Source organism: Symphalangus syndactylus, chromosome 10 (genome assembly GCF_028878055.3).
Source record: "Symphalangus syndactylus isolate Jambi chromosome 10, NHGRI_mSymSyn1-v2.1_pri, whole genome shotgun sequence".
Lineage (NCBI taxonomy): Eukaryota > Metazoa > Chordata > Mammalia > Primates > Hylobatidae > Symphalangus > Symphalangus syndactylus.
In genome coordinates this window covers 15,358,055-15,365,967 of record NC_072432.2, presented here as the reverse complement: position 1 = coordinate 15,365,967, position 7,913 = coordinate 15,358,055, and the positions used below count along the sequence as shown (strand labels likewise).

General features: G+C 38.2%; 1 long non-coding RNA gene across 1 annotated transcript in view; it reads left to right on the top strand.

The window, feature by feature from the left end:
* Positions 1 to 327: 327 nt before the first annotated feature.
* Positions 328 to 7,913, top strand: part of LOC129491274 (uncharacterized) — a 41,399-nt gene continuing 33,813 nt past the window's right edge. Inside the window, exon 1 of the long non-coding RNA XR_008660496.2 lies at positions 328 to 429. This is a non-coding gene — a long non-coding RNA (uncharacterized lncRNA). The remainder of the gene's footprint in view (positions 430 to 7,913) is intronic.

The following is a 7,913-nucleotide window of genomic DNA, read 5'->3' as shown; positions in this document are numbered from 1 at the left end:
GGATGGAAAAAAATCAGCCAGGCTAGGAACTTCAGGAAGTTAGAAATGACACAATATGTACCACATGGTGCACTGGGAAAACCTGTAATCTAGAACCCCCAGCAGGTGACTGGAAATAAGTGTCAAAACCCCAAGAAAACCTTAATTCCTGGAGTGAAGGGACTGGTACAAGGTTGGTGTAGGAGAAATAGAACACCAATTTGGTGATATCATCTCCTGCATTGTGACGTTGTCAATGGAATCTAAGGAGGAACTGAACTTCTCCTCTCTCCCAGGAGCAATGAGGTGCTACAAGTAACTCCTCCCTTGACCCTTCCTTGGTGTTGACTCAGCCCAGTGGAGAGCTGAGCTTTGGTCCCCACCTGGCAGCAGCAATAGGGTAGAATAAAGCCATGCAAGGTGGAATAAAGCCATGAAAGGTGGTACAAGGTAAAGCTGGGTGGCTCTCTGCTTCCCCTCACCACAGGGTGTCACTGGGGGGACCAATAGGGGCTGAACTTTTACCTTAATGCAACAATAATGAAGTAAAATGAGCAGTGAGGCTGTGAGAGTCAGCACTTTGCTTCCATCCACCTCCACTGGTGTTGGCGAAGAAAGAGGGAAATGGAGCTTTTCCCCACACTTGGCAGCAAAGGAGCAGAATGAGACAATGAGAGGAGGTTGTGCTACTCACAGCTCACCCAGAAGGAGCAACAGCAAGGCTGAATGAGCAGGTAGAGGTGGTGCCAGGGGACATGTTACTTCCCCCCTGCCTCCTGTGCGGATGCCACCCTTTGGAGAGCTGGGTTTCTGCCCCCAGCTGGCCCAATGAGGCAGTGGGAAGCTGTTGTCAACATTGATGTGAACAGAGGTAAACATCTACCCCAATCTGCCTCTGCACACTTCACTTAAACAGGAAAGAGAAAGAAAGAAGGAAGGAAAGAAGGAAAGAAGGAAAGAAAGAAAGAAAGAAAGAAAGAAAGAAAGAAAGAAAGAATTAAATATCATCCAAAGTCTCACAACATACTATGTAAAATATCCTGTATACATTTGAAAATTACTCATTATACCAAGAACCAGGACAACCTCAACTTGAATGAGAAAAGATTAACAACAGATGCCAACACAGAGAAAACACGTATGTTGGAAATATCTGTCAAAAACTTTAAAGCAGCCGTCTAAAAAATGCCTCAAGGAGCAACGAGGAACACACTTAAAATAAAGGAAAGAAAAAGAAAAACTCTCAGCAAAGAAAGTGAAGATATAAATAAGAACCAAATGGAATTTTTGGAACTGAAAAATACAATATCCGAACAGAATGGGTTCAATAGCAAATGAATATAGCAAAAGAATCAGTGGGTTTTTTTAATTAAAAAAATAAAATTAACAAGTGTGAACAATATAAAATAGACTAAAAAGATATGAATGGAACCACAAAGATCTGTTGGACAATAATAAAAAATCTAATATGAATATTGTCAAAGTTACAGGAGAGGAAAAGGGGTGTATAGGACTGGAAAAGCATTTAAAGATATAATAGCTAAAAATTTTCAAAATTTGGCAACATATATAAAACCACAGATTCAAGAAGTTTGTGAAAGGTGTAAAGTTTGTGTATAGACTCATTTTTATTTGCATGTGGATGTAGATTAATGTTTATAGTATCTTTATTCTTAATAGCTATAAACTAGAAACTAATTCATAGGTCAAAAAGAAGTCTCGAAGGAAATGAAACAGAACTAAATAAAAATAAAAATATAACAAAAATTTGTAGGATGCAGCTAATACAGTAATGAAAGGGAAATTTATTGCATTGAATTCTTATATTACAGAAATGTTCTAAAAAATGAATCTAAGCTTCCATCTTTAGAAACTAGAAAATAAGAGCAAAATAAACCCAAAGCATGAAGAAACAAAGAAATGACAAGTATTAGAGTATAAACCAGTGACATAGAAAACAGAAAAATAGAGAAAATTAATAAAACACAAAACTGTTCTTTGAAAATATTAAAAAATGTCTAAGTATAAATCTAGCAAAACATGTACAAAATTTGTATGCTGAATACTACAAAACATAGAGGGAGAAATAAAAGAACATACAAAAAAATGGAGGTGGGTACAGTAGCTCATGCCCGTAATCCCAACACTTTGGAAGCTCAAGATTGGATAATTGCTTGAAAGTAGGTGTTTGAGACCAGCCTGGCCAACAGAGTGAGACCCTGTCTCTATTTTTAAAATTGAAGAGGTATAACACATCCGTGGATTAAAAAACTCAACACAATATGTCAACTCTATTCCAAACTTATATACTGGTTTAATACAATTCCTATCATATTTCCAGTAAAACTGTTTTTTAGATATAGGCAAGCTTATTTGAAAAAAATTAGAACTAATTAGAATTAGTTATTGGAATAATTAGATTAGTAATTAGAATAACTAATTAGAATAACTATAACAATTTTGGAAAAAGAAGAAAGTGAGAGGAATTAATTGACCAGATATCAAAACTTAGTATACAGTTACATTAATCAAAACAATGTAGTACTGGGGAACTGATAGACCCGTAAAGCAATGAAGTAGATAGAGAATCCATAAACAGACTGACACAGATATGATCAATCAACTGACTTTGTCAAATGTGCAAAAGCAATTATGTGGAAGGAGGACAATGTTTTCCAAAAATGGTACTGGAATAACTGGACATCCACGGGGGCCAGAGGAAGGAAGCCTGGATCTAAGCTTCCCACCTTGTACAAAAATTAACTCAAAATAGATTATAGATTTAAATGTAAAGCATTAAAAATATCAAACCTTTAGAAGAAAACACAGGAGAAAATATTTGGGACCTAAGGTTTGGTAAAGAGTTCTTAAATATGACACCAAAACCACGAGGCATAAATTAAATCAATTAACTACATGTAATCAAAAATAAAACTTTAGTTCTAGAACATACTGTGTTATGAGAATAAAAAGACTACAAACTACAGAATAAAATATTTGCTAACCGCATATCTGACAAATAACTTATACTTAAAATATATAAAGAAGTCTCAAAATGCAACAGTAAGATGATATTTAAAAGGTCCAATTAGAAAATAGGTGAAATGAGCAGACATTTTACCAAAGAGGATATTTAAATGGAAATTCAGCACATGAAAATATTTTCAACATAATTAGCCATTAGATAAATGCAAATTAAGACCACAATGAGGTATCACAACTATTGGAGCAGCTAAAAAAAAATTTTTAAGTTACATTACCAAATGCTGGTAAAGCTATGAAAAATCTAATTTCTTATACATTGCTGGTAGGAATGTAAAATGGCTCAGCTACTTTGGAAAATAGTTTAGCAGTTTTTTAAAAAAATTAACTAAACATATGCTTTCCATGAAACCCAACAATTTTATTCCTAGGCACTTATTGCAGAGAAATAAAACTTATGTCCATATATAAGTTGTATATTAGCCAAAAGCTAAAAACTGTCCAAAGACCTTCAAAGAGTGAATAGTTTAAACAATTGTGGTACATCCATACAATAGAATATCACTCAAAAATTAAAAAAAAATTGGCTAGTAATAACACAAAAATTTGAATGAATAGTAAGGAAATTGTTCTGAATTTAAAAAGCTAATCCCAAAAGGTTACCTACTGAATGACTTAATTTACATAACATTCTTGAAAGGGCAAAATTATTGAGATGTAGGACACAGTAGTGATGGCCAGGGCTTGGGGATCTAGGGAAAAGGAGACACGTCTAATTGTAATCAGGTATCATGGAGGATCTTTGTGGTAATGGAGCAGTTTCTCTATTGAATGTGATGGGTTACATGAACGTACACATGTGATAAAGTTGCACAAGACTACACACACACACGTGTGCACACACAAAGTGCATATAAAACTGGTAAGATCCAGATAAGATCTATGGATTGTACCAATGGTGACCTTGTGGATTTGATATCATACTCTAGTTACATAAAGATGTTCTCATTGGGAGGGGCGAGGTTACTGTTACAGGGTATCCATTTACTACTTTTGCAACTTCCCATGAATCTATAATTATTTCAAAATTTTTAAAAAGTCGAAAGGGGACATAAAGTAAATTTTAAAACAAACAAACAATAAAACTTCAATTCATCTATGACAAGTGAGAAGAGAGATAACACGGGAACAAATAGCAGATAGAACAAACTGAAACCAAACAAAATGGTAGACTTAAGTATGGCAATAACAGATGTATTATCAAGTTGTGACGTACTGTGGAATACTATCCAGCAACAGGAGGAGCGACATTTGGTATCTCCGACAACAGTGACGGATGGATCTCAAAAGATTTGTGCTGTGTGAAAAAAATTAACTGCAAGATACACAGAGCACTGAGGCTATGATACCCCTTATTTGAGGTTTGAATCCAGACCAAACAACTCTAGGGCAATACAAGTTAGAAAGTGGCTGCCTGGGGAAGGGTTTATTTGGCTGGAAATGGGCAAAAAGGAGGTCTCTAGAATGACGGAAATAATCAGTGCTTTGGGAGGTGTGTGGGTAACACAAGTGTACACTTTTGTCAAAACTTATCAAACTGTACACTAAATATGAGTGCATTTCTATAAATACAAAATTATTCCTTAATTTTAAAATGTCTTCTTTTTTTCTTTTTTGAGATGGAGTTTTGCCCTGTTGCCCAGGCTAGAGTGCTGTGGTGCGATCTCAGTTCACTGCAACTTTGGCCTCCCGGGTTCAAGCAATTCTCCTGTCTCAGCCTCCCGAGTAGCTGGGACTACAGGCGCCTGCCACCATGCTAATTTTTTGTATTTTTAGTTGAGATGGTTTCACCGTGTTGGCCAGGATGGTCTGGACCAAAGTGCTGGGATTACAGGTGTGAGCCACCGCACCCAGCTAAAATGTTCTTTAAAAAGAACTTTTTATTTTCCCACATCCAAATGAATTACTTAGTGTACTTCCTGGGAAGCTCACACTCCCTGTGGAGATAACTGGGCAGAGCAATAATATGAAACAAGGCTTGCAGGAGCTTGGGAATGGTAGATCCAGAGGGCTGGACATCCATTCTCACATGACTATGAATTGGCTAGATGTCATTCAAATAGTCTGCCTTGTTTTAACCTCCACATTTTACTTTATATTATTATTATTATTATTATTATTATTTTGAGACAGAGTCTCTCTGCTCAGCCTCCCGAGTAGATGGGGATTACAGGCACGTTCCACCATGCCTGGCTAATTTTTTGTATTTTTAGTAGAGAGGGGGTTTCACCGTGTTAGCCAGGATGGTCTCGAACTCCTGACCTTGTGATCTGCCCACCTCAGCCTCCCAAAATGCTGGGATTACAGGTGTGAGCCACTGTGCCTGGCCTCAATTTATTATTTTTTTGAGACAGAGTCTCCCTCTGTCTGCCAGGCTGGAGTGCAGTGGTTATCATGGCTCACTGCGGCTTCCAACTCCTGGGCTTAAAGGATCTTCCCACCTGTGCCTCCCAAGTAGCTAGGAGTACAGGTGTGCACCCCCATGCCTGGCTAATTTTTTTTTTATTTTTTTTAGAGAGATGGGGTCTTGCTATGTTGCCTAGGCTGGACTCAAACTCCTGGCCTTAAGTCATGCTCCCGCTTTGGTCTCTCAACGCACTGGGATTACAGGCATGAGCCACCATGCCCAGCCCCAACATTTTAAAGAAAAGATACAAAATGGAATCCCTAAACTGTATTTGACCAAAGGAGTGGAGATTTCACATTCATTTTGGGGGGCAGTATATGGAGAATGCTGACAAATTCTACTCCATCTTCTTACAAGGAAAAATCACATAAAAGAGCCTCAGATCACTACGCTGAAAGCTTCAGTTCGATTTTAGGAAACATTTGACTAATCTACAAGGATAAAAATCTAGTTAAAAACACTTATCTATGAAAATAAGCAAATATACTTTACACAAAACTTATAAAGTTACACATATCTGGTGAAAGACATCCTCTCAGCTGCCACCTTTCATGCCTTGAGATTTGTTTTCCATCATTTTAACAGTCGGGGCTGCACAATGTTTTGTCTTACATTTACCTAGAGTGAGCTGTTCTTTGAAAGTGATCTGGATGGTAAACATTGGTTGGGATATTCCGTTTCTCTCCTCCAATATGTTTTTATTGGACCTGATTTGGAAGGCTAGAAATAAGTTCAACCAAACACTGAAGTGGACACAGCGTAATGTAACCAACAGCATTTATAGAGATATTTCAAAATAGTCTTGTTTTCTGAGAATGTTTAAAAATCAATTAAATGTGGCCGGGTGCAGTGGCTTATGCCTGTAATCCCAGCACTTTGGGAGGCCGAGGTTGGCAGATCACCTGAGATCAGGAGTTCAAGACCAGCCTAGCCAACATGGTGAAACCCTGTCTCTACTAAAAATACAAAATTAGCTAGGTGTGGTGGCACATGCCTGTAATCCCAGCTACTCAGGAGGCTGAGGCAGGAGAACTGCTTGAAACCGGGAGGTGGAGATTGCAATGAGCTGAGACTGCACCATTGCACTCCAGCCTGGGTGACAGAGTGAGACTCTGTCTCAGAAAAAAATTGAAATTAAAATTAAAAAAAAAAATCAATTCTGGAGGCTGAGGCAGGAGACTTGCTAGAACCTGGGAGGCGGAGGTTGCAGTGAGTCGAGATCACGCCACTGCCCTCCAGCCTGGGCGACAGAGCAAGACTCAGTCTCTAACAAAAAAAAAAAAAAAAAAAAATCAATTAAATGTGGAAAACAAAGTAGTCCCAGAAATGTCATTCTGCCTGACTCATATTACATCATAGAAGTAGTAACTCTGTCAAGAAGCAGTTTAAATCAAGCTCAAAAAAAAATACGTCCGAGATTTCAAAAAACACAAATATGGCAATTTAGGTGTGTGTCACCATACTTCCACAGGTTTTGTCAAACCCTGGGCATTTTTCGGGTGTCAGCTTTCCATTTGTTGCTATCTTCTTTGTCTTAGAAATAAGAATTAGTGTTATACTCTTTTGTTAAATGTGTTTTTTCACATCATGGTCAGTTGTGGTAATTGCCCCTGGTCTATTAAAGCAAATAAATAACCAAGCATGCAAGTACATTTATTGAACAGATGTGCGTAATCCAGCAACAACTCCCTGCTGATGAATCTAAAATGAAAACACAGAACTTGCCTTCATGGAAATTAATGTCTTGCAGGAGTTTAGTACGTGTTGATCACAAGTGAGTAAAGAAGAACTAGGTTGGTCGGGCGCGGTGGCTCATGCCTGTAATCCCAGCATTTTGGGAGGCCAAGGTGGGTGGATCACCTGTGGCCAGGAGTTTGAGACCAGCCTGACCAACACAGTGAAACCCCATCTCTACTAAAAATATGAAAATTAGCTGGGCATAGTGGCAGGTGCCTGTAATCCCACTACTCAGGAGGCTGAGGCAGGAGAATCGCTTGAACTCAGGAGGTGGAGGTTTCAGTGCGCAGAGATCACACCACTGCACTCTGGCCTGGGCGACAGTGAGAATCAGTCCCAAAAAAAAAACTAGGTTTACAAAGTGGGGGAGGATGAAAGAGAACTACCACTTACTGTGTATCTATAATCCCTGTGCCCTGTGCTAAAAATCTTTCTATATCATCCCATTTAATCTTCTAACTTCACCTTCATCTCCACCCTCCACCTCTAAGTAAAGGAACTCAGGAAATTTAAACCAGCTGTTCAAAGGCACATGCCCTACTAATAAAGCCACAATTCTACTTAATTAGACTGCCACCTGATGATATTATAATTATTTGAATTATTTAGGGGTGACTACAAAAGTGGAGTAAACGTCAAGTTCCTTTAAATCCCATTGTTTTCCTTGTTCATATTTGTGTGTCAATAGCTCTTTATCGTCAAGATGTCCACTAGCAAAATACATGTCACTTCCTCCAGGAAGCCCTCC